Source organism: Cryptomeria japonica, chromosome 9, assembly GCF_030272615.1.
Source record: "Cryptomeria japonica chromosome 9, Sugi_1.0, whole genome shotgun sequence".
NCBI classification, from domain to species: Eukaryota; Viridiplantae; Streptophyta; class Pinopsida; order Cupressales; family Cupressaceae; genus Cryptomeria; species Cryptomeria japonica.
The window spans coordinates 324,148,016-324,174,073 of NC_081413.1; positions in this window are offsets into that span (position 1 = coordinate 324,148,016).

Consider the following 26,058-nt stretch of genomic DNA (forward strand, 5'->3'; position numbering starts at 1 on the left):
CAATGATGGATGGTTTCTCAGGGTATAATCAGGTGCTAGTGAAGGAATCTAAGCAATTTAAAACTGCTTTGACCACCCCTTGGGGAACATATGTTTATGTTAGAATGCCTTTTGAGTTAAAAAATGTTGGAGCTACATTTTAGAGAGGAATGGATGTAGCCTTCAAAGAATTCATCAACATCATCATGGTAGTGTACCAAGATGATTTAACCTTTTTCTCCAAAAGAGCTGATGACCACTGTGGACATTTGGAACAAGTGTTCAGTAAGGCTTTGGAATTTGGTGTGTCATTGAACCCCAAGAAGTGTCATTTTTCTGTCACTGAAGGGAAGCTGCTGGGGCATATTGTCTCCAAGGAAGGGGTAAGAATAGACCCTTAAAGAATTGAGGCAATAAATAATGTGCCTGAACCAAAGAGTGTTTAGGGTATCCAGTCTTTTTTAGACAAAGTTAATTTTGTTAGAAGATTTATTGCAAACTTTGCAGAGGTGGTAAAGCCTATTGTTAGACTGCTCAAGAAGGATACCAAGTTTTGTTGGGATCAAGAAGCTTCAAAGGCTTTTGCTAAGATTAAAAAAGCTATTCACTAATGTAAGCCCTTTTCTTTGTTCTCTTTTGCTTCATATCATACAGTATCTCCAGTGTTGTTGCAAAAGGATAATGAGGGACATGAACATCCCATAGCTTTCTATAGCAAGTCTTTATAGGTAGCAGAATTAAGATATGAAATCATGGAAAAATAGGCATATGCTTTGGTTAAAGTTGTTAAGGTTTTTTGGCCATATCTTGTAAATGCACAAGTAGTGGCTTATGTTCCACATGCTGTAGTCAAGGAAATTTTGTCCCAATATGAGGTTACAGGAAAAAGGTGCAGATGGATTAACAGGATCCAAGAATTTGATTTGGAAATAAAGATCACCAAATTGGTGAGAGGATTAGGCCTTGCCAAGCTTATGGCTGAATCCAATCTTCTTGATGTTGAAATAAATAATGTTGAAGTTGAAAACATCATAGTCACTCGCATTGAAGAGCAACTCTGGTATTCAGAGGTAGTGCATTTCTTGAGAGATGCGACATTTTCAGAAGGGATGACCCACAATCAGAAAAGGACATTAAAGCTTAAGTCACAAAAATATGTTCTCATTTAGGGTGACCCATTTTGGAGAAATAGAGATGGGGCATTACTAATGTGTTTAGATAGATTCCAGGCCAAGAAAGTACTAATTGAAATGCATAATGGAGTATGTGGAGGTCATTACTTTGTTAAGACAACTACTGGAAAGATAGTCTGGGTTGGGTATTATTGGCCTACCTTATTTAAAGATGCTCATGAACATGTTAGGAGATGTGACCCATGCCAAAGGTTTTCATCCAAGCTAAAATATGAAGGAGCTTTACCCTTAAATTTGGTCACAGTGGAAGCCCCTTTTGTCCAGTGGGGCATTGATTTTGTTGGAGAAATTGCTGAAAGATCAGGAAGAGGCCACAGGTGGATTATAGTAGCAACTGACTATTTTACTAAATGGATCGAATCTATACCCGCTAAGAGAGCTACAAGTAAAGTTGTCATTGATTTCCTGATAGATAATATTATAACTAGATTTGGAGTCCCTGCAAAATTGGTAATGGATAATGCTATGAGTTTTAGGTCTGAAGAGTTTGTTACATTTTGCACTAGTCATGGGATAATTATGTCCTACTCTTCACCCTACCATCCTCAAGGGAATGGACAAGTTGAATCTAGTAATAAAAGCCTCTTGAACATTATCAAGAAAATCTTAGAAGAAAACAAGAGGTCTTGGGATCAAAAGCTAAAATTAGCTTTGTGGGCTGACAGGGTTACTGTAAAAAAGGCAATTGGAGTCTCACCTTTTGAATTGGTTTATGTTACACAAGCTAGAGTGCCAATAAACAATCTTCTTCCAGTATACAAATTCCTGCAAGCTGAAGACATGGAGTTGTCTAAGCCCATGGAGGACCGAATGATTCGGATGGTAGAAGTGGAAGAGATCAGAACTCTAGCTCATAATAGGAATTTGAAAATCCAATTGTAATCTAAGTATCTGTTTGACAAAAGGACATCATTGAGAAAGTTCCAAATCAATGATGTTGTTTTTCAGTGGAATGCAAAAGGATAGGATAAGGGAAAGCATAACAATTTTGAGTCATTATGGATTGGCCCTTCTGTGGTTTGTAATGTGAATGGAAAAGACTCATACTTTTTAAAGAATATCAATGATGAAGTATAGGAATTTCCAGTGCATGGACAATTCCTAAAGTATTACTTTTCTTGATGTCCATGCATAGTTGGTCCTCTGTTTGTATATATTTGGGTTTGTTTTTGTTGTTTTCTGTTCGGCTTGTTTTTGGTCTTTTTCTCCAGAGTTTCTGAGATTCTTGTGTTGATCTTGCAATCAACCATCCCAAGTCAGAGCCGCTATTATCACTGATTTAAAAATGGATGTTCTCAGTCTATAATTGGTTAGGTTTTTGAAAATTTTGAGTCTGATATGCCCTAGTTGCTTCAAAATTGTTTTAAGTCCTAAAGGGTTTAGGGTTTAGGTTTTAAGTCACTTCAATATTTGAGAAAAAACCTTTGGTTTCTAATTTTGTGTTACTTTATTCACTTAAGTAATGGGTCCTTTTGTCATGCAAAGTGTTCCCCCCATTGTTTTTTACCTAGGCGGTCCTTTTAAATGTTTTAATTTTTATTCACCTTTTAAATTTCCTTTTCTAATGACCATCGGGCCTTGTAATTGTCATGCATCTCTCAGTCAATCAGACGGCCTACGTGGATTCATGAACTCAACATGCCCGAATGTTACCTATCGCAAAGTAGCGAAAAGGTTTGGCGGGACCCAATGATGAGGATTTCTTTCTTGGCTAAAGGGCAATCAGTTTGGAAAGAGATCAATAGCCCGCGTTGATTCACAACCTAAAGATGCTCATGGCTTACAAGTTGCAAAATGGCAAAAAGATGGTAGGCCCAGGTGAAGTGGTTAGCAGAAAGAGAAACAACAGTGCAAGTCCCTGAGATCTGATGGCCTGCATTGTTTCACGAGATAAAGATAACCGAGTCTTACCCTTCACAAAATAATGAAAGGGTTTGGTGGGCCCAACGTCCAAGGTTCATCTGAAGATTAAAGACCGATCATGTTCTATCTGATCGGATGGCCCTCGTTATTTCATGAGATCAAAGTGCACATGTTTTAACTATTGCAAAATAGCGAAAGGTTGTGGTGGGTCCCAGAAGCCGGTGGGTTTTCTAATGAGTAAAGAGTGAGTGGTTCAGAGAATAATCAATGGCTTGCGTTGATTCGCAACCCAAAGATGCTCAAGAATTAGTTTTCACAAAATGGCAAAATGACATGGCATTCCAAGTGAGCAGTCTAGGAGGTAGGGATCATAAATTAAAAGGTTACACATGTTCTACAGATCTTGTAAATCAAAGAATAAACATGGCGACTAAGTGGTGGGCCCAACAAACAAAATGATATAAACTGAAGACAAAGAGGTGACCTATCAGGTATAGGTGGCATTTTCAAAAGTAGATCCCGCTAAAGTCTTTCAGTGAGTAGGAAGTTGACACGTTAGTTTCAAGAGGGATCGAATGCCAAAGTGAATGGCGCTGATTCAGAGGGCCCACGTCTGCCAATTCTAACAGGTTGTTAAAGGAAGGGCATCTCAAGAAGGATCTAACGGCGGGCATTATTTTGCAACCTTTAAATGCATGATGGTTACTATTCACAAAATAGCAAAAACAGTTAGCGTTAACCGTTTTGAGTGCGTTTAGTGATATAAACCACTAGGTTAGGACAATGTAAAGATCGATCAAGTTTCAGTTGATCAGATAGCTAGTGCAGCTTCATGAGGTCAAGATGCAAGATGGTTACCCATCATGAAGTAGCGATAGGATTTTCAGCTTGTTGCCAAGAAAGGAAGAGTCAAAAAGGTAAAAGTGGTGCAAGTTCTATCTGATCCAATAGTTGGCATCTTTTTGCTAGATGAACATGCAAGAGATTTACGCTCTGTGAAACAACGAAAGAGCAAAATGAAAAATACTCAGAGCAGTTTTGATCCATTGGAGCCAAATTTACGAATTCTTTCATGAATTCAGTTTTAAAGGGATGGCTAAAGCATGTGGTGTTAATGTCACATGTAAGGAGCCAAATTGCTGTATATATCCCTGCATTAATTAAATGAGGGTGTCATTTCACAAAGGAAGTTCCAGAGAGAGCTAGTGCAGAGTAGAAGTTTGCAAACCAAAATCAGGTTCTCTTGCTCTTTGTTTACCCATTGCTTAAAGATTGTTGAATTGTGGTCTTGTCCTGTTAGAAAATTGCTTTGATTGATAATTGGCTTAGTTGCATACTCCTAAAATGGGACCCAGAAGAGAATTAACAGGGAAGGTAAATTACCAGGACTAAAATATTTGTGAGGACTTTCTTAAGCAGTTAACCATGTCGACCAATGTCGAGGCTAGGGCCAAGGAGTTAGTGCCAAAAAACCCCCATTTGAAAATTGGGGATGGTTTATATGATAAAGGAAATTGGTTCAGGGACCCTAAAATAGGGATATCTGGTCTCAGTTTGTTTAAAGTGGGTTTTGGTCAGAGACATGCCCCCTCCCCTATGAATAGTATCTGGGATTTAGATGTAGGGAAACTTGTGGTCCCTAGTGTGTTCATGAATGTTGATTTGTTGACCCTAATCGCACAGTGTTATGACCCTGATGCCAGATTCATTAGAAACATAAAGGGATCAGCCCTTGTCGAAATCAAAGATGATGAATTTAGGAATGTCTTCAAGCTCAGTGAAGCTTCCAACTATCTTGAGCCTATTGATTTTGAGGTATTAACCCAAGTTTACAATGCCCAAAGATATCATCTTAGGAGTGGCCCATTGAGAGATTTTTTTGTCAAAATAGGGGGATTAATAGTTGTAGGCCCTAGCACAATGGAACCTTTTTCCCTGAATTTATTTACCTTGAGAGCTAAGGGTATGTACTGGACATTGTGTCAAATTTTTGGAGAAGATGCTGAGAAAAACATATGTTAATGATTGGCCAAATTTTGAACCCTTCCCTAGCCATAACATTTGAGTTCGCTCCTTTCCTCTCTGATTCTATCCATGCAGGCCTAGTAGGAATGAAGAATGGTAAGGTAGACAAGCCATTTGGATGGTATTCCTTGTTGATGCATATGTTTCTATTCAAAGGGGCTGATTATTTTGCAAAAGAGATGGACTTGGTTAAGTTTAAGGATAAAGAGGAGATGCCAGTGCAATTGTGGAGTACAGTTCTATCTTGGGATAGAGAGGATGCAAGTTATCTAAAGTTTGATAGATGCTTCGCTTCTAAAATTAGAGTTCTCTTATGTGCAGAAAACCCTAGGATTCCCAAGGCACTTTTGGAATTCCTTATGCCCAAAGAATTTGCAGAGGATATCAAGATTGTTGATAACTAGGGAGATATTTATCTTTATCTTGTTTCTACTACTTTGAGAGTATATGGTTTCAGAGGAACCCCTTATCTATTGCCCTATAAGGTTCCATTAAAGATAGGGATTGCAGAAGTATTAAGATAGATTGGAGGAGTGTAGGAGGCCGAGTTAATTAACAAGGGTAAAGGGACATTTTTCCCAACCATCACCATGGCTCATCATTTTGTAATTACCAAAGATGGATAGAAGTATTTTGAAGAATTCTTTAAATCATACATTTTATCAACTATAGTGTCAAGGTGTGCCGACCCTCAAGATTTCTTCAACGACATGTTCAGGAAGAGAGAAGTTTGTAAAATCAAGCCTCACCAATTCCAATTCCCTAAAGATTTGATCAGGAATGAATTTAGTTTAGATGAGCAGGAGTTGAGGAAGGAGAAGTGGATTGCATACAAAAAGGCCTATGATTTTATCCATCAATTTGATTCTAGTTATGATCCTCTCTCTAGTTTTACCCCTTTTGAAGAAAAGGTTAAATTCTTAATTCTTTATTTTGAAGATTTAATGCAAACCCTGAAGGAAAAAAGAGAAGCCATAATACAAAATGATCCTGACAAGGCTAAATTGGTCCTAGCCAAGCCTGCCTTTGGTAAGTCTATTCCACCAGGTGATTATATAATGCACAAGAGATCTAAGTATACTGTGATGATGCCAGTAACAGGTGAACCTTCTACTTCTAGAGGGAAAACGGCCATTGAAAATATTATTGAGATTTAGGATTCACCTAAGAGGCAGAGGACAGGTAAAGAAATTGAAACTGATGACCCTCAGTACTCTCCATCTTAGTCCCGTATTCATATAGGAGATGAGCAAGCGATGGCTGAGCAATTGTTACAATTGGGGAGTTTGGGTGAAATTGCCTACACCTACAATGAGACTCAAGAAGGAATGCTAGAAGAGCCACCCTATGCTAAAATGGATGTAACTGATGGTGAGCTACAAGGAAAGGAATTAGACATTATTGTCAAGCAAGTTAGTGAAGAATTCCTAGCTGATAGCAATTTTGTCACATCAGGAGCTTTTATGCAGTTTCTATGGAAGCAAAATATTGATCAATTCAAGATCAGATGTGAGCAAAGGGTAAATGAACAGCCTCTCAAGGAGGCAGCCCAAGTGGAGGAAGAGGTTAAATAGGAAATGATGGCTGAGTTAAAAGATATCACTCCTGAGGTTGGAAGAGAGATGACGGATAAGGCTGGTGTGTTAATCCTCCCTGAATGGGATATAGTTGATGCATTGGTTCTTGAAGCAGTCAGAAAGGAAACTAAGCCAATGAAGGGAGTGGTATTCAACAAAGTTGACGCTTCTCTGGTTATGTGGTCCCTTAAAAGAGATGAAGGTAGAAGAAGGAAAGATATGTCATAGTCTAACCTTTTAGGAGCTATGATAGTCAGAAGAGTACAGGATACAGGGGTGGTTTAAGTAGCTAGTACTATTTTACAGACTACTAAGTTCAATTCAGTAGTAGCAGAGAAGGAAGCAAAAGGAAAGGATGATCTTCAAATTAAGTTGGAAACAATTCTAAAGGCTTATAATGAAGCCAAAAACAAGGTAGTCAGCAAGGACACTATCATTTCCAAACTTCAAAGTCAGCTGATGGGACAATACCAAGGAGGTGACTCCTCTACCTTGGCAATTTCTTCTTCTCTAGCAAGGCCCCCACCTACTAGTCCCATCATAGAATTCCCTCCTTCTCCTATGCCTCTAGTTTTCAACCAGCTGAGACTTATCAACATGAATTGGAAAAGTTGAAACAAGCTCAGGCCTTATTTGCAAATAAGTATGAGGAGAAGATAAAGGCTACAATTTTGAGTTTTGATGATACCATTGATGCTCCCATGGTACATATCAACATGAAGAGAATTTTGATACTCTTTGTGAGTTAAATGAGGACAAGGCCATTCTAGAGCCTATTCTAAATAAGTGGATCCCGAGGAAAGTAGATTTAGAATTCATGTGTGTATCTTATGAAGAAGCCGGATCTGATGCCACTATCAAATCCACATGTGAATTAACCAAAGGTTTGACAAAGCTGGTAGAAGGGAAAGCCAATGTGGAAAGGAAGGATAATTTATATAGAAAAGAGTATACTGAGCATAAATTTGAACTATTTCCTAGAGGTTTTGTCAACCAAAATCAGATAAAGGACAAACAGGTATGGCTGGATGAGTTAGGAGCTAATCTGTCTCTAAGGGTAAATGAAATAATTAATAAAGATAACACCTCACTATTTTTTAAAACAATTGAGGAAATAGAAAAGATCAAATCACATTATGGTTTCTTGGAGTTAGAAGTGAGGAAAATAAGGAACTCTTTGAAAAGGCCATTAAAGTTGAAGAAAAAGATTATTGGCTACTAATGGCCTACCGATGATGTTTTTGAAGAGTGGTCCAAAAAATATGTGGTTCAAGAAGAAGATGCTCCAGAGCAGTTGGAAGATGCTCCGGGACAGTTAGAAGATATTGCAGAAGAGTTACCAACTAAAAAGGCCGCTCAGATAGAAAGAGGCTTGTAACTGCTTTTTGAAACAAAGTATAGTTGTAACAAATTTTCCTAGGGAAGTCCAAATCTTTGTGTGCATCCATGTTGCTATAAATGGATACCAAGACTATAGGAAAAGGGGATCGCAAGAAATTGTAAGAAAACTCTGCAGAAATATATTTCGGATTTTTCTAGTCTTATGGAGAAAACTCTAATGTTTTTGTAATCTTTTCTGAAATTAATATCAATATACAGACCATCAATTTTGAGCCTAGAATTTGTGTTGTCTTTGGGTGTGCTTGCAAATATTTACTGGTCTCAATGTGAGTGATTCAGGGTTATTCATTTGAGCATGGGTTGTAAGGCAACTTTTATAGATGTGTTTCTTAGCTTTTCTCTCCAGGAGAGAAATTAAATACGTAGGAAATATCTCTGTCAGTGAATTATTTGTTTAGAAACTTTGAATCTGATGAATGATTTCATATTTGATAAGGATAAAATTTTATATATGTCAGGTGTATGTGGGGTTTATAGAAGCCGAGGTGATGGGATGTGTGGAGATGTCTAAGTAAGGGATTACTGTTTAAACTTTGATGACTCTATGGCTTGGATAAGGCACTCATATCAATTGTAGTTATCTTTTTACATATCTTGTAGGTCAACACTGAACATGAGCATAAGCCTTATTTCTTTGTTTCAGTTAGTTTAAAGGCGATAAGATTCACTAGTTTTTGGACTGGTTTACCATGGATCTATTTTTGTAGTGTGAATTCAGTTCACAAGAGGTACACCCACCTGAACTTTGGAAAAGTTTGAAGTGTAGAAGGTGCAAAAAACCTTGTCATATGTTGCTCTGAAGTTCCTTCTCCTTGATCTCTCTTTTGTAGATAGAGTTATAAATTTATCACAAGAGATAAGAAGGAATCATAATTTGAGAACAACAAGGTATATCTCCTTATGTCCTCGTTTATGGTAAAAAGGCAAGACTCCCAATTTCAGTTGAAATGCCTACACTAACTCTGATTAGAGAGCTAGAAATGTTGCAAGAAGAACCCAAGCAGGTTAGGTTGGCACAACTAATGAAGTTGGAGGAGGTAAGAAAGCAAGCATTGTTGACTATTGAAAATCATCAAGCTCAGATGAAGAGGACTTTCGACAGGAAGGCAGTTCTGAGAGTTTTCAATGAGGGGGATATGGTTTTGAAATAGGATGAATTAAAAAGTAGTTTTGGAAAGCATACTAAATTTGATGCCATATGGGATGGCCCATACATCATTACTTAGAAAAAGCAACATAATGCTTTTCAGCTTTCAAAGTTGAATGGTGAAACCCTTCCAATCCTAGTTAATGGGATTCATCTCAAAGCTTTCCTTTGATATTTTATTTAGGTTAATAAGTGTCGATGTACTTTTTGTTTTCTTTTTTTTTTTGTTTTGAGTTTCAATAAGTTCTCATGCATAGTTTTGTGGTTTCTATTTTAGGCAACACCACTTGTTTTTTTTTTCCTAGTTTTCTTGTTTTTGTTTTGCTGTCATGTTGTGGAGCAACTGAATTTCAAGAAGTTCCATTTGGAGAAACGGCTGAGATGACTACATAAGCCCAATGGATAAGCCATGACTGGTCTATAGTGTTTAGCAGGCAAACACTCCACAGAGGTCACCAAAAATATTACCAAATTTTTGCACATGCTAAATTTGGTGACCTAATGAGGCCTTGCTTTCATTCATATTGAAAAAGTTCTAAGCAAATCAGCAAATATCACGTCAAATCATTAGCAAGAAATCAGATATGCATTATTTTTTTTTAACTTGTTTGCTTCATGTGCAAATACGGGAAAAGTAAAATACAACATGTGGGTTAAAATGTGGCTCCCATGAGGGTTGAGCCTAGCATGTCGATGGAGATGATTTTCTTTGCAATTTTTGAATTTTTTCCTTATCGGCAAGACCTATCCCGATCAACAAGACTTACCCCAATGAGCAAGCATAGGTGTGGAGTGGTTGTATTGGGTATCGGCATGCAAGGTTCTCCCCCATGTCGATGCCTAATAGAAAAGTGGATGGATCAGAGTAAGTCATCGGCTATTGGAAGGAGCTATTTAATGTTATCCCAATGACCTGATAAGAAGTGCAGAGTGTGGAAAGTTGTCATCGGCCATTGGAAGTCAGGTTTTGAAGTCTCCCTGATGACTCGATGGAAAGTGCAAAGTGGTGTGTGTAGTCATTGGTCATCGGTAGTCCTGGTTTCATGTTATCCCAATGACCTGATAGAAAGGCCTAGGCGTAGTCCATTTATCCCACATTGGCCACAGGGAGGAGCATTTCAGTATTTAAAGGTAGAGCCCCACACATGTTAAGTGTCAAAACTTAAGGGATTTTGGCAAGTTGCAGCTCAATGTTGGTGGCCCCCCCACATGTGCACGCATCTCAGAGTGGCCAAATTTTGCAGTAAAAAGTGGTTAACCAGCCTACAAGTCCTAGAAGATCAAATGATGGTGCGAAAGATCTAACGACCATCGCTATACCACTATGTGAAAGCAGTCGACTGTTAATCTCCTCGACTTAGCGACTGGTGAGGTGGTGTCCAGGTCGAAGTTGAGGTGGTGTCTGGGTGGATCATGTGGCAAATCAAAGTCTGACACGTGGTGACACATGGCAGAAGGTCATGAAGATCAAGGAAGATCAAATGGTGGAGTGAAATTCTAAGGCTATCCATGACTGTCGCTATATTGCGGTTGTGATGTGCCTGGAATGAATACCCTCATGATAGGTGGCAGACACGTGGTGCCCAGATGATAGCCAGCTGGATGCGTAGACAAACCAAAGGGTGACTTATCGAGAAGACCTTGGCATCGATGGATCTCTAAATGGATTGATCGAAGGCATCGGTTCCATCAAAATAATAGGTATCGATGAAACTGCAGTTTCGATGAGACATGAAAACCGTTTGCCGAGGGAGGAAGTTTGGCTGAAAGAATAATATCAAACGAACCAAGGTGGCCCCAAGTCTAGTGGCTGACATGTGGTGACATCATGGCATAAGAGAGAGCTGCTCAGAGAGACTGAAGATCAAGCATATCAAGGCAGATCAACGGTAGGTCCGAGATGATCCGATGGGTGTCGCTATGTCGCGGTGGGAAGATGATCGCCGAATACTCACCGTGACTTGGCAACAAGGCATGTGCAGAAAAGGTGAGTGAGACAAGGAGATAAGGAGTGAGCAGGTTGGAGCTGGTCCAATGGCTGTCTTTGATCCGCAATGCGAAGATGATTGATAGTTACCTATCGCGGATCAACGACAAAGAAAGGATAAGTCTAGTGGTGGGGCCCGACAAAGAATTCTATGGAGTGCTACCATCGGCTATTGGAACAACCAGTTTTACCCTACCCCAATGCTCGATGACTTTGCATAAGGCTAAAATGGAGCTATCAGATATCAGTGGAAGTGTTTTCCACCTACCCCGATAACCCAATAGGAAAGCATACTATTTGGGAGTGCGTCATTGGATATCAGTGGGAGTGTTTTGACGCTACATTGATAACCCGATAAGAAGGTGAACAAGTTGTAAAGTGTCTGTAGATGAGTGGTTCAAAAGCAAGCCTGAGTAACCGATAGCATCCAAGTGGAATCAGCAACAAAGAAAAGAGAAGTCATCAGGTAGTTTGGGGTCCAATTTAAGCAGTTTGCATGAGTTTTTCTCATGATTTTGAGCCTATTTTGGTGGCTTTTTATTTCCACTCGAGGATCAGTTTTCAGAAAATATATTTTTAGTGGGAGTTCATCTTCAGTCTTTCTGGAGTCATCCTTTCCTCTACCTTTTAGAAGGTTTTTGTATAAATTGAAAATGTTTTATCTTTCTTCACCAGTTCTTGATCATTCTCTTGTTGGTTTTAGCAGGGAATATATTTTTGTAGCTCATGTGCAATTTTATTATAAAATACTGAATAAAATTATTAGCTTATGCCTTATATCTTTGGAGTTCATTTTCTTATTCATGATTGAGAGCTAGTTTATTGTGTTATTGTTTAGATAACCTTTAAATTTTATGTCTCATTTGTAAGTCACAGGTTGTGCATTGTGATAAATTGGTTCATTTGGTTGATTGTGAAAGTTTTATCTCCTTTCAATTTCTTGAAGTTTAAATCCTTTGCATGAAATATTTATGTGCTATGAACCAAAAGTCTATTTGTGCAAATTGGTGTATTTAAGAGTGTATTTATGTCATTTTGCAATATCATATTGACGCTTCACCTTAGTTTAGCATTTGCAAGGTCATTCTATTTTCAATTTTAGTTTTCCCATCCCTTTTCTTGGCAAAGAATTTAGAGTTATTCATAGGGAACCAACCCTTCATCTGGAGGTTAATTCTCACTATAGGCAACCCACAGGCCTGAGAATTATCCCATGTGTCACCAAGTTGCTTGAGGTTTCAGCTTGTGCATTACAAGTGTAATTTGAGTGACTTAATCAAGATTTTCTTTTGAGGTTAAGTTTGCTTATCTAGTGAAAATTGATTCACCCCCCTCCTCTTAGTTTTCCTTCATTATTGTTGCCAACAATTGGAATCAGAGCTAGATCCTCTAGAAGAATTTTGACTACTTGAGGCATTTCGAGATGGCAACTGGAGGTGCTATTTTTAAGAAGGAAAGTCCGAGATTTGATGGAAGTAATTATGCTATATGAAAGAATTAGATGGAGGTGCACTTGAAATGTCTTGGAGAGGATTACTAGAAGATTACAAAGCATGCCTATTTTGTTCCTCAAAATGGACCGGTTACTATTGTTGGCATCAAGGATACTAAATATAACATTACAGCTAATGAAGTATTGTTGAGTGTCCTGATTGATTCAGAGATGAATAATGTGATGGGACTTCAAACAACACATGAGATCTGGGAGAAGCTTGAGACCTTGTATGAAGGACATTGTAGCATCGTAAATTGTACGCACTTGCTAGGGTGGTACAATTTCACACCTAGTTTAGCACCCGCCTTGCCGCATCTTGCATTTTGCATTGCATTTCCCCTTTAGCACTTAATTAATTAAATTAATTAGGTCTAAGGTTCTATTTTATCATCTTCCACATCATAAAGTTGGGCCCTTTCATTAAAGTGTGCCCCTTTCATTTTATTCCTTCAATACATCATTTAATCAAAAACCCTAATTAGGTCCTATTTTGAACTTGGGGGCTTGATTTCGGGGGTCAAAACATCTTGAAATCAACTGTAACTTCGGGTTTCTCTCTAAAATCATCATATCCGATGGCCCTGAAAATTTGGTGAAAAGTTGTCGGGACCATGGCACCCGGAGTGCACATGGTCCTAGACATTTTTCCCAAAATTTTAGGAGCACGATCCAATCATAAAATAAAGCTTAACCCCAAGAAATTGGTGGGAGATTCAATCTCTAACTTGGCCTAAAGTGAAATTAAGACCTAGGGTTTCATATATAAGAGCTCTCTTTCTTCATTTGAAAGGATCCAAAATTTTGGTTTCAGGGGCCTTCTACGCAGCGAAAGAGAAGATCTTTGAAGACTTCAACAACATTCAACATCTATCCATCAAGAATTCATCAATTTCATTCATCCATTTAGGGCTTTGAAGACATTGAAGAGCAATAGGGGATCACCGACTGAAGATTGGCTTGTACCCCTCCCTTGGGGTTGGGTATGATTTCATGTTGTTTTCATGTCTTTGCATAAGCCTCATTATATCATTTGTATTCATGCTTTAGATCACTTTGCATCTTGATTTGGAGCATTTACATTATCATTTACAAGCAATTAGGGTTTACTTTCTAGGTTGCTCTAGTTTGCTTACTTGCATTTTAGGATCTTGCACACACACAAGGTCTGCACACACATTACTTTTACAATACAACTTGGCTATTTGTGGAGGTGGAAATCACCAAAGCGGGGGTTTGACTAAGGCAAAACCCTATATAGCCGCCCTACAACCCTTTTCAGATATAAGTGCAGATTTTCGAATTCGAAGGACGCTGCAAGTTGTAGATCCGACGGAAGCGGACCGAGACAGAACTACACACCAAATTGCAGAGCAGAAACCTAGGATAGGGGTGTGGGGTGCCCTGGTCCTGATAGGACAGGGGCGCTAGGCACCCTGGTCCCTGGGACAGGGGCATTGGGTGCCCTGGTCCCTCAGACAACAGCAGTTTTCAGCACTTTTCGACAGCTTTCAGGTTGCCAAAAGGAGCAGTTTCAGGTGCAGAATCAGGTCAGTGGCGCATGCACCCCCATCCTGAACATTTCCACTCAGATTTTAACCCCAGGTACACATCTGCATTCTCCTTTTATCCTTGTGTTTACGGCTTTTCATCACTTAATCTCAATCTTGCAATCTTGTTACTAGTTCATACTTGCACTCTAGGGCTAGTAGTTGAACTTGCATCATTCTATCTATCATTTGCAACAAAGGAATAGAAATCCTAATAGGTAGCCTGTGGCTCTCTCTTCCACAAAAAGAAGTAGCCAATTGTGTGATACCTCTAGGCTCTTTCATATTCCACAAGTGTGTGATTGAAAGTGAGATTAGGGCATGTTTGCTTAGTGTCACTTTTTCCCCTACACAGACATAAACACATCAAATTTGCTAAGTTGTAGAGTTTGAAAGGGAAGTATGAGATGTTGAAGATGGGGGAAGATGAGAATATAACATCCTTCATGGCTAAGGTGAATGAACTTGTCCTAGGTATCATATGTGTTGGTGGAACCCTTGAAGAAGATGAAATTGTTGCTAAGGTGTTGAGATCATTGCCTCCTGCTTACAAACATAAGGTAGTTTCTATTGATGAGATTCAGAGTGTGACTACCATGACAAGAGATATTATGGTTGGAAAGATTGTTGCATTTGAACTGAGTGAATTTGGTGAATCACATGGAAAGTCTGAGACAACATTTAGAGCATCTATATCTAGAAAGCACAAGTATGATCCAGAAGAATACAAATCATCCAGATATGAAAGAGAGAGAAAAGAGATGGAAGAGAAAGAAAGAGAATTGGATGAGCTTGAAGCATTGATTGCCCAAAGATTGCTTAAAAGAGTTGGTAAGTATGATGGAAAATTGCCTCTAAAATGTTTCTCTTGCAATAAGATAGGACATTTTTCTTCAAGGTGTCCGAAGAGAATATCTAAGTATGATAGGGATGATAAATTTGATAAGCATGATAAGAATAATAGATATGAGAAGCATGAGAATTAAGATAAGCCTTACAAGTCTAAGTGGAAGTATAAACATCAAAAGAACTATTATTATGTTGCTAATGAAGGTGTTACAAATGAATAATTAGAAGGAGATAAAATTGTGCTTATTGTTATAAAAGAAGATGGACTGGTACCTGTTGATTCTACAAGTTGCACTATTGAGGAGAACAATTTAGCTGCTAAAGTTGAAGAGAAAGATGAATGGGTGATTGATAGAATTTTAAAAAGAAAATTTGTGAATATGGAGAAGTATAGTAAGATTTAGAGATGACAAAGCTTATGTGATCCAGGGTAGACGTTCTATTCCCTTTAATAGTAAGCATAACACTGATGATGTCTTGTATGTTGAAGGTTTGAAGAATAATCTTTTAAGTGTTGGACAGATGGTTGACAAAGGTTATGATTTACAATTCAAGAATGGAAAATACAAGATCCTAAATGCCTACAGTATTGAGATTGCATCAGGAACTAAGAGTGAAGGTAATATCTTTCATTTTAATGCTGGTGAGAAAAGTTGCTTGATTGCTCAGATTGATGAAAGTTGGTTATGGCATAGGAGAATGTGTCATGTTAATTTTGACTCAATGACTAAGATCAGTTCTAGTTAGGCTGTTAGAGATTTGCCTAAAATTGTCAAGCCTACTAATCTGGTATGTAAGGAATCTCAAATGGGAAAGAAAACAAGAATTTCTTTCAAGAGTAAGTAGTATGCATCTGATAGATTGCTAGATCTTGTGCATACTGAGCTATGTGGAACTAAAAGTATAAAGAGTGTGTAGGGTGATAGATATTTCATGTTACTAATTGATGATTATTCCAAGATGATGTGGGTTGCATTTTTTAGGGAAAAATCAGAAGCATTGGACAAGTTCAAGATATTCAAAGAAAAGGTTGAGACTGAGATAGGATTGAAGTTGAAATGTCTGAGATCTTATAGAGGAGGAGAATTTTGTTTTGGTGAGTTTGACTCATTCTATGAGAAGCATGGAATTAGAAGACAATTATCTGTTCCTAGAACCCCATAGTAGAATGGAGTTGTTGAAAGGAAGAACAAAACTATCTTGGATGCTACAAGGACTATGTTGATTGAAGGGAATGTTCTGAAGATCTATTGGAGAGAAGTTGTTAGTACTGTTGTTTACACATTCAATCAAGTGCATATAAAAGGTGATTTTAGTAAGAATCCTTATGAGCTATGGTTTGGTCGTGTTCCTACTGTGAGATATTTGAGAATTTTTGGAAGCAAGTGTTATATCAAAAGAGATAAGGATATAGGAAAGTTTGATGCAAGAAGCGATGAAGGAATTTTATTGGGATATTCAAAAAGAGCAAAGCTTATTGGTGCTACAATAAGAGACTAAAAGGAGAGTGGGAAGTGCAAATGTGAAGGTTGATGAGAATTGTGGAAAAGAAATCAGAGCATGAGAATATGATGATGATTAGAACATTGTCTTATAGCAAATTTAGACAAAAGAATTGAAGCAACATGATCTAGTAGAGACAACTAATCTAGATATTGTTGTTATCGATGAAGAGGTGTAGGACCCTAAAAATCAAAATAATCAGAAGACTCAAAGGTATGTAAGATTGAATTGTTCTAAAAATTAGATCATTTGTGATAAAAATAAAGGCGTGATGACTAGAAGAAGGCTAACTGTTGAACATGTATGTTTGATCTCTAAAATTTAACCTAAAGATGTTGTTGAAGCTTGCAAAGATGAAAATAGGATAAAGGCTATAAAAGAAGAATTGAATCAGATTGAAAAGAATAACACATGGGAACTTGTGCCTAGACCTAAAGAGAAGAATGTGATTGGCACTAAATGGGTATTTAGGAACGAATTGAATGAAGTTGGTTAAGTTGTCAGAAATAAAGAAAGATTGGTATGTAAAGGATATTAACAAAAGGAAGGAATTGATTATGAGGAGAATTTTTCTCAGGTAGCTAGACTTGAAGCTATTAGAGTATTTCTTGCATATGTTGCTTATAAGGATTTCAAGGTATATCAGATGGATGCCAAGTTAGCCTTTTTGAATGGCGATCTTGAGGAAGAAGTCTACATTGAGAAACTTGATGGATTTTCATTATCAGATGATGGAGACATGGTATGCAAACCGAAGAAATCTCTTTATGGATTGAAACAAGCCCCTAGATCATAGTATGCTAATTGGATAAGTATTTTCTGAAATTAGGATTTAATAAAAGTACTGCTGATAGTAATCTATATTTCAAGATTGAAAATGATAACGTTTTGATTGTTGAAATTTTTATTGATGACATTATCTTTGGAGGAGATGATGACTTGAGTATGAAGTTTGTTAGTGATATGCAGAAAGAATTTGAGATGTCTATGATAGGAAAAATGAAATTTTTCTTAGGTTTGCAGATTTCACAGACTGAGAAAGGTATTTTTATATCTCAAGCTAAATATGTGAAGGAATTACTAAAGAAGTTTGGGTTAGAAGATTCTAAACCGGTTGGAACTCCTATAGTGAGTGGATGCAAATTATCTAAGAATGATGAATCTCTGAAAGCTAATTAGACCTTGTACAGATCTATAGTTGGTGGACTGCTATACCTAACTCAGACTAGACCTAACATTATGCATGATGTGTGCATGGCTACTAGATATCAAGTTGTTATGAAAGAGAGTCATGTCACTATTGTAAAGAGGATATTCAGATACTTAAAAGCAACTATGTATAATGGTTTGTGGTATCTGAGGAATGATAATTTCATGTTATGTGCTTTCACTGATGTTGATTGGGTTGGTGATGTTGATGACCAGAAGAGTACCTCTGGTGGTTCATTATTTTTGGGTAAGAAATTGGTTTCATGGGCAAGTAGGATGTTGGCAATTGACACTCATTTGATTGGTTTTATATGTTGTCATTGATGGCAACATGTTCTGGCTTCACTTTTTGGTTTGGTACCTCACTGGCAGACACTTCACCAACACTGGTAGGTATCTTCATCAATAGGAAGGATTCTATGGGTACTGGCATTGGACGCTGACATGATTTAGGTCGACATCATTGGGAGATCCAGAAATCGACAATTTATTTTGTTATTTATGTATATATGTAATGAGTTGACATGTATAATCATTTTGTATTGTCTATGTAAGTCAAAATGAGTCATGAAGACTGTAAGGGTATATAGGTCAGTTGTTAGATCACTTTTGATATATGAGGGTGTGGTGTTGTTAGTAATGCAAAGATCATGTGTATGAGGTCATTTATGTATGAGATAATTATTATGTAATGATCTATACATGATTTTGGATGCGAAGGTTACTTCGGTAAGGGTTTAGGGTTTTAGAACCATAAGAGTCAGAGCTTGAATTGAAACTCAATCAGGCATAGGAGATGCATTAAATGAGTTCAGTATTATGTTTTCTTATTCAAAGTGACTGTAGTCATTGAGACTCCTTTGTGATGAGCAGTGTGCTCTAGGCGGTAAGTCTTCCTACATGTGCAGGTCCCCATATTATGTAATATTTTTTCATATGGCTAGTGGATTGACATTGTGGGTCACAAATCCCAGCATGTTTTTTCCTCTTTGAGGTTTTCCACGTATAAATTATCTATGTTATGGTATTCATTTATGTGATTGGTTCATTGATTGCTTTACTTCTTTCAATTATCTATGTACTGGTATACCAGTTGGTGAATGTATGTTATAATAAGGTTAAAATTAAACATTCTAGTAGAAAACCGATTCACCTACCCCCCTCTCATTGTTCTTGGATTCCAACAATTGGTATTAGAGCCTTGTGCCTTGGAGGAAGTCTAACAGCTTAAGAGAGATCTTGAATCTGAAATCCATGGATATGAGTATGGAGAAGAAACTTGAGGTAGCACTTGAATATTATGATTTTGAAAGGATGATGAACTTGAAGTTACAAGATGAATTAAATTCTGCAAAAGAATTCATTCTTATCCTACAAGAGAGGATGTCATCTATTAAAGCTAGGAGGAAGTAACTTTTGCAAAATAAGGATAATGAAGAGAAAGTTGCCCTTAATAAAAAATGTCAGAAGTTGAGTCAAGAGAATTTTGTCATGAGGAATGAAATGCAAGCCCTAACTATGAGGATGTCAAAGGAGATTGAAAACTAGAAGATGAATGAAGAAAAACTTGGGAGATCTCTGAAAGATAGATCTGAAGAATGCATCTGGTTGGATCATGAAAATGATATGTTAAGAACAAAATTAGTACAATCCCAAAGCAATGAACAAGAGCTTGAAAGACAGATGATAATTCTAAGAGATGATCTGACTATTGCAAATGAGTACAAGGACAAATTAAAGGTTAGTTCAGCACAACTTGATGAACTATTGAAAAGCCAAAGATAGAACGGAGATTCCAGTGGACTTGGATTTGAACAAGGTCAAAACTCCAGTACTGCAAATGAAGATCAGAACAACCAAAACTAGAGGACACCAGTAAGAAAACTCAATGCTTAAAAATTTAATGGTAGATGCTTTGTTTGTAACAAATTTGGTCATATGGCTAGGCAATGTAGAAATAGAGAAAATCAGTACTATAATTGTACTCCTAGTCAATGCTCCAAATGTAATAAGTATGGTCATAAGATAGAAGATTGTAGAATAAATGTTAAATGTCATGCATGTGGAAAATTTGGACTTATGGCTAATCAGTGTAGGTCAAACAATTATATCGGTTATAGCAAAGTAATTCAAAATAACAATGTTACATGTTATGCATGCAACAAGATTGGACACATAGCTATATTTTGTAGAAGCAAAAATTCATCGGTTAGCAATGATGGATCAAATGATAAAAGGAAAGAGAAGATCAATTAAATATGGAAAGATCATGTTATACATTTGGAGGAATTGATTATGTGTTGCATTAATGTTTTGTCATTAATGTCAACACTAGTTGTTTTGGCTATTTACCAGTATCCTTTTGGTCCAATTAAGTTGTTTGGTTTCTGGCTAGTAAGATCATGATGATCTGGTATACTTTGGTATGCTCTGGCTTATGGAATTGGATTGGATCTGCTATTCATGCTACTCAGATTCATGTTCAGTCAGTTGGTTTTGATTCGGTGATCGGATGCTATCTTATATGTTGGTAAGCCTGGTTTGTTGTTCCGGTGAGGGTTTCATCGACAGAGCTTTTTTGAAGATCTTTGATGATATGCATAAGTGGTATTGGTGTGGCTTCTAGTAAGGATTTAGGATGTTGATGGTGATCATGTTCGAGACTTGGCTGATTGGGATCATTGCTTTAGCGTGTGTGGACCTAAATTGGGTCCAGTTTTATCGAGGTTATGGATCGGCTTAATGTAACGTGTTGTTGGCCTTCTCGATGGGTTTTCGAGATGACTTATGGGTTGGATTTTATTTGTTTGGCCTTTGGCCAACATGTTTTGTAATTATGTAATTGCTTTATTGTTTGGTGGCCAACCTTATTATTTATGGTTGAGGGTTTGTATATATATGATGTAAGATCTTTTTGTAGATCATGAGGGAAAATGATAGGATGAATAGGAGAGAATAACATAATAATCATTCATGCAGAGGATTTGGTTGATCATTGGTGATCGAGTTGGGTTTATGCAAGAGGATCAAGTCCTCCGGTATTGAGCTTAACTAGAATTGTACTCGAGAATTGGAGATGCTATCTTTGCAGTTCATTCTTCCTTACGGATTGTAGTCTGAATTTTTATGTAGTCAGTGAGACTCCTTTTGTAATGAGCAGTGTGCTCTAGACTGTTGGCCTTCCTGCAAGTGCAGGCTCCTCAATTTGTAATCACATACTTACTGTAGAAGTATTATCAGGCTATGGGTAGGCTTCCCACCATGGTTTTTCTCTTTACCTGGTTTTCCACGTACAAATCTTGGTGTCATATGGATGGTATCTATTCTCTAATTTTTTCTTGTGCTTAATTGGTATATCTACTATTTCGGTAATTGGTGTATGTATTTTGTTATTGATCTTATGTGTTCTAGTATTAAATTTTTAATTGCTTAAGGTTCCAGTAATCTGGTGACAACTGATTCATCCCCCCTCTTAGTTATCTTCTGGTTATTTGAACTATCTAACAATTGGTATCAGAGCTTTGGTCCTCTTTGTAGAAGCTTAACCACTTGAGGAAGATCATATGGTGTCTAATAGTTCAAGTTCATCTAGTTCATCTGCTGCTATCTTTCAGAGAGAAATTCCTAGGCTTGATGGAACATTTTACAGAGTATCAAAGATTTGGATGGAGATAGGAAATCTGGGAGATCATAGAGAATGGTGTTACACCTTTTAATCCAGCATCTGGAAATCCTCCTCTAGAAAACTTGGATAAGGAGATTGAGAATGATTGTAGAGCTAGAGAAGCCCTCTTGTATGTACTTTCTGATCAGAAATAATGGGATTGGCTAACAAATCATCAACAAAGGCTATATGGGACAACTTGGAGACTCTTAATGAAGGTGACACTACTGTTAAGATTTCTAAACTTAATGGTTACTGGGTGAGATATCAAAAATTGAAGATGGAAGAAGATGAAAGGATTACTACATTCATGGAAAGGGTAAATGAAATTGTCATGGGAATTCAATGTTGTGGTGGATCTCTGAGTGAAGATGAAATAGTTTCTAAAGTTTTGAGAGATTTACCACTATCTTATAAGATGAAGGCTACTACAATTAATGAATTTAGAACAATGGCTAATACTTATGTCAATAAGGATACCTTGGTTGGTAAATTATCTTCTTTTGAGCTTGAATAATTTGGACCTTCTGGAGCTATGAAGTTTGAACCTGTTTTTCATGCATTTACATCATCAATCGACAAGCAAAATTGGAAATATTTGTATGCAAAGGAATTGGATGATATGAAGAGAGAAGATGAATAATTTGAGCAACTTGAAGCCTTATTTTCTAGAAGAGTACCTAAAAGACTGGTAAGAAGTAAGTATGAAGGAAAATCACCTTTTAAATGTTTTGCATGTAATATGATAGGTCATTTTGCATCTAGATGTCCTGAAAGGAATTCAAGATTTGAAGAAAGAGCTAGAAGATCTTTTAAGCCTAACCCTGGATATCAGAACAAGCATAAGTATAGGAAAAATAAAGATAAATCATGTTACTTTGCGGGTGAGGAAGGTGTGACTAATTTTGATGATGAACCGACACAAGACCCTACTAGTGGTTCAGGAAATGGAAAGGAATGGGTGTTCTTGGCTATCAAGGAAGATGATCTGGCATTGGAAGAGATTGTAGCCAAAGAGAAGGCCCTTTCTGCTAAAATTGAAGATAAGGATGAATGGGTAATTGATAGTCGATGTTCACATCATATGACTAGAGATAAAAGGAAGTTTCTATCTTTGCAAGAATTTGATGGCGGTCTGGTTAGATTTGGAGATGACAAAACATGCATTATCAAAGGAAGAGGAACTATATCATTAGATGGTAAGAAAAATAATGATAATTTTTATTATGTTGAAGGTTTAAGTCATAATCTTTTGAGTGTAGGACAATTGGTGGATAAGGGATTTCCATTACAATTCAAGGATGGAAAATGCAAAATCATTAATAGATCTGGATTGGAGATTGCAACCAATACTTAGACAAAAAGTAATATATTTCATTTGAATTCTGGTGATAAGACATGTTTGATTGCACAAATTGATGAGAGTTGGCTTTGGCATAAAAGGCTATGTCATGTGAATTTTGATTGCATGGTAAAGATCAGTTCAACTAAGGAAGGTAGAGATATACCTAAGATTGTGAAGCCCTATAATCATATATGTAAATAATGTCAAATGGGAAAACATGTCAGAACCTCTTTTAAGAGTATACAAGACAAATCTAATGATGTTCTTGATTTTATTCATACTGATTTACGTGGCCCTGAATTAAAGTTTTGAAGGATCTAGATATTTTATTCTAATCATTGATGATTATTCTAGAATGATGTGGGTTACTTTTCTAAGGGACAAATCTGAGGCTTTTGAAAAATTTAAAAGTCAGATCATGGTGGAGAATTCAGATCTGGTGAGTTTAATAACTTTTGTGAGAAGCATGGCATAAGGAGACAATTTTCTGCTCCTCGGACACCTCGGTAGAATGGAGTTGTAGAAAGAAAGAACAAAACTACTTGGATGCTACTAGAATCATGATTATGGAAGCTAATCTACCTCATATCTACTAGAGAAAAGCAGTGAGAACGATAGTCTATACTTTGAATAGAGTTCATATAAAAGGAGAAATTGGTAAGACACCTTATGAGTCATGGTTTGGAAATACACCTACAGTTAAGTATTTCAAAATCTTTGGTAGTAAATGCTATGTCAGGGAGATGATTTCATTGGAAAATTTGATCCTAGATGTGATGAAGGAATATTTCTTGGTCATTCTAGTGAAAACAAATCATATAGATGTTATAACAAAAGATTGCAGAGAATTGTGGAGAGCGCTAATGTCAAGGTGGATGAGCAAAATAGAAGTTAAATCATAATTTATGAGCAAGAATCGGCAGTGGAAATGATCATAACTAAACTGGTAACACCTTTACCAGAATAGAATGTTGAACCAGTTACTCTATCAGTATCAAAAAATTCAATAGTAGCTAAAGAATAGGAAAGAGGAATAGAGAGACAGAAGACTCCTAGGTTGTAAGGTTGAATCATTCATAAGAACAGATCATCGAGGATAAAAACAATGGAGTGATGACAAGAAGAATATTGGCACCCAATGAGGTATGTTTAATTTCTCAAGTTGAACCGGAATCAGTAATTAAAGCATGTAAAGATGAAGGTTGGATGAAAGCTATGGAAGAAGAATTAGATTAGATAGAAAAGAATAACACATGGATTTTAGTTTCCCAACCTAAAAATATGAATGTTATTGGAACTAAATGGGTATTTAGGAATAAATTAAATGAAGATGAACAAGTTGTGAGGAATAAAGCTAGATTGGTTTGTAAAGGATATTCTCAAAAGGAAGGAATTGATTATGGTGAAAATTTTGCACCCGTATCTAGGATTGAAGTTGTAAGATTATTTCTTGCCTATGTTGCACACAAAAACTATGACGTTTATCAAATGGATGTTAAGTGTGCTTTTCTGAATGGGGATTTTGATGAGGAAGTTTATATTGAGCAACCTGATGGGTTTTCACTTTCAGATGATAAAAACATGGTTTGCAGGTTAAAGAAAGCCTTATATGGATTGAAACAGGCACCTAGAGCTTAGTATGCAAGGTTGGACAAATATCTTTTAAAGTTTGGTTTCACTAAAGGTAATGCTAATAGTAATCTATATTATAAAGTCACTTATGATGATATACTGATTATTGAGGTCTTTGTTGATGACATCATTTTTGGAGGTGAAGATAAGTTGTACATGGAATTTTCTAACAATATGGAGAAAAAATTTGAGATGTCTATGATTGGGGAAATGAAATTTTTATTAGGTTTGTAGATTACTCAGATTGATAAAGGTATTTTCATCTGTCAAACTAAGTATGCGAGGGAGATGCTGAAGAAATTTGGTATGAAAAATTCTAAACCGGTTAATACTCCTATGGTTACAAGTGATAAATTGATAAAGAAAGACGAATCTGTACCGGTAAATCCTACAAGATACAAGTTTATGATTGGAGGTCTGTTATATTTGACTCAAACTAGACCGGATATAATGAATGTTGTTTGCATTTCATCAAGATATCAAAGTGATCCTAGAAAAAATCATGAGAGTGCGTTGAAAAGGATTTTTAGATACTTACAAGAAACATTTGAATATAGTTTTTGGTATGTAGAGCCCCTCCCCAATCAAGCTTTGGTTAACTTAGTTGACCATGGTTGACCTTATTAATAAATGCTATAATTCAATAGGATGGGCTTTGTTAGACAGATAGATTTGGTGAGAAAAGTAATTGAACCAAGTTACAGAATCATTTCACCTTGCAATGTACATTTTGATGTGTTATGGATTTGAAATCCTATATGATCCACTGATTGGATAATCTCGACCTGATGTATGTCAGCTATATCTGAATTTGTAGAACTTTATTATGATGTTAGAAATATGATGCATATCTTATGAATGGTTGAAATTTATGAGGATTATGATAATGTCACTAAGGAAATTGCTTTATGTGGATTACATTGGATATATGGTAAATTGATTTGTATGATGGCAATTGTATGCAGAGTGATTGATTTGTATTTCTTTTTATATGTTAAATTTATATGTGGTTATTTGGGAATTACTAATGTGCAATTGAGATGTGTAGGAAAATTATCCATGTGACCATGGAAACAATATGGAGAATCAAACCTAGACCTTTGTATGTTCGTAAAACCAGGGGTTGTCTATTTGGAGAGACAACACCCCGTATGTATCGTATTTTATTTGTAAACGTAAATGTTTGCATGTGTGTTAAATTATATTTATTAAATTGTTTAAAACCAACAAGAGACAATTTCCATGTGTAAATTAAGTAATGTATTTTATTGTGTCACTTGACACATGTGCTAAATAGTGTTTTGATTTGACATGTCTCTTGGAGGGAAATTATTTCAACCAAAGCCTTTTTCAAATATTTGAGTGTGGTCCCAAATTTGCCTTGGGTAAAGAGTCTTTGGGGTGGTCAACTCAGGTTTGACCCGTAGGTTAACTTCAGTTGGGTTTCTAAGGGGTCAAATGGACTCCTAGGGTTAGTTTAGGGGCTTTTCCAAAGGTCCATAGGGTATACCTATGGGTTAGGGGTATTTTTAAGCATTTAACCACTCCCATGTGACTGATTTGATCCTTCAAAAATTGGTTTTCCCAAGATGAGCGAAAATCCAACTTGGAGGATTCTTCCTTGGTTAAATAACCTTCTTGG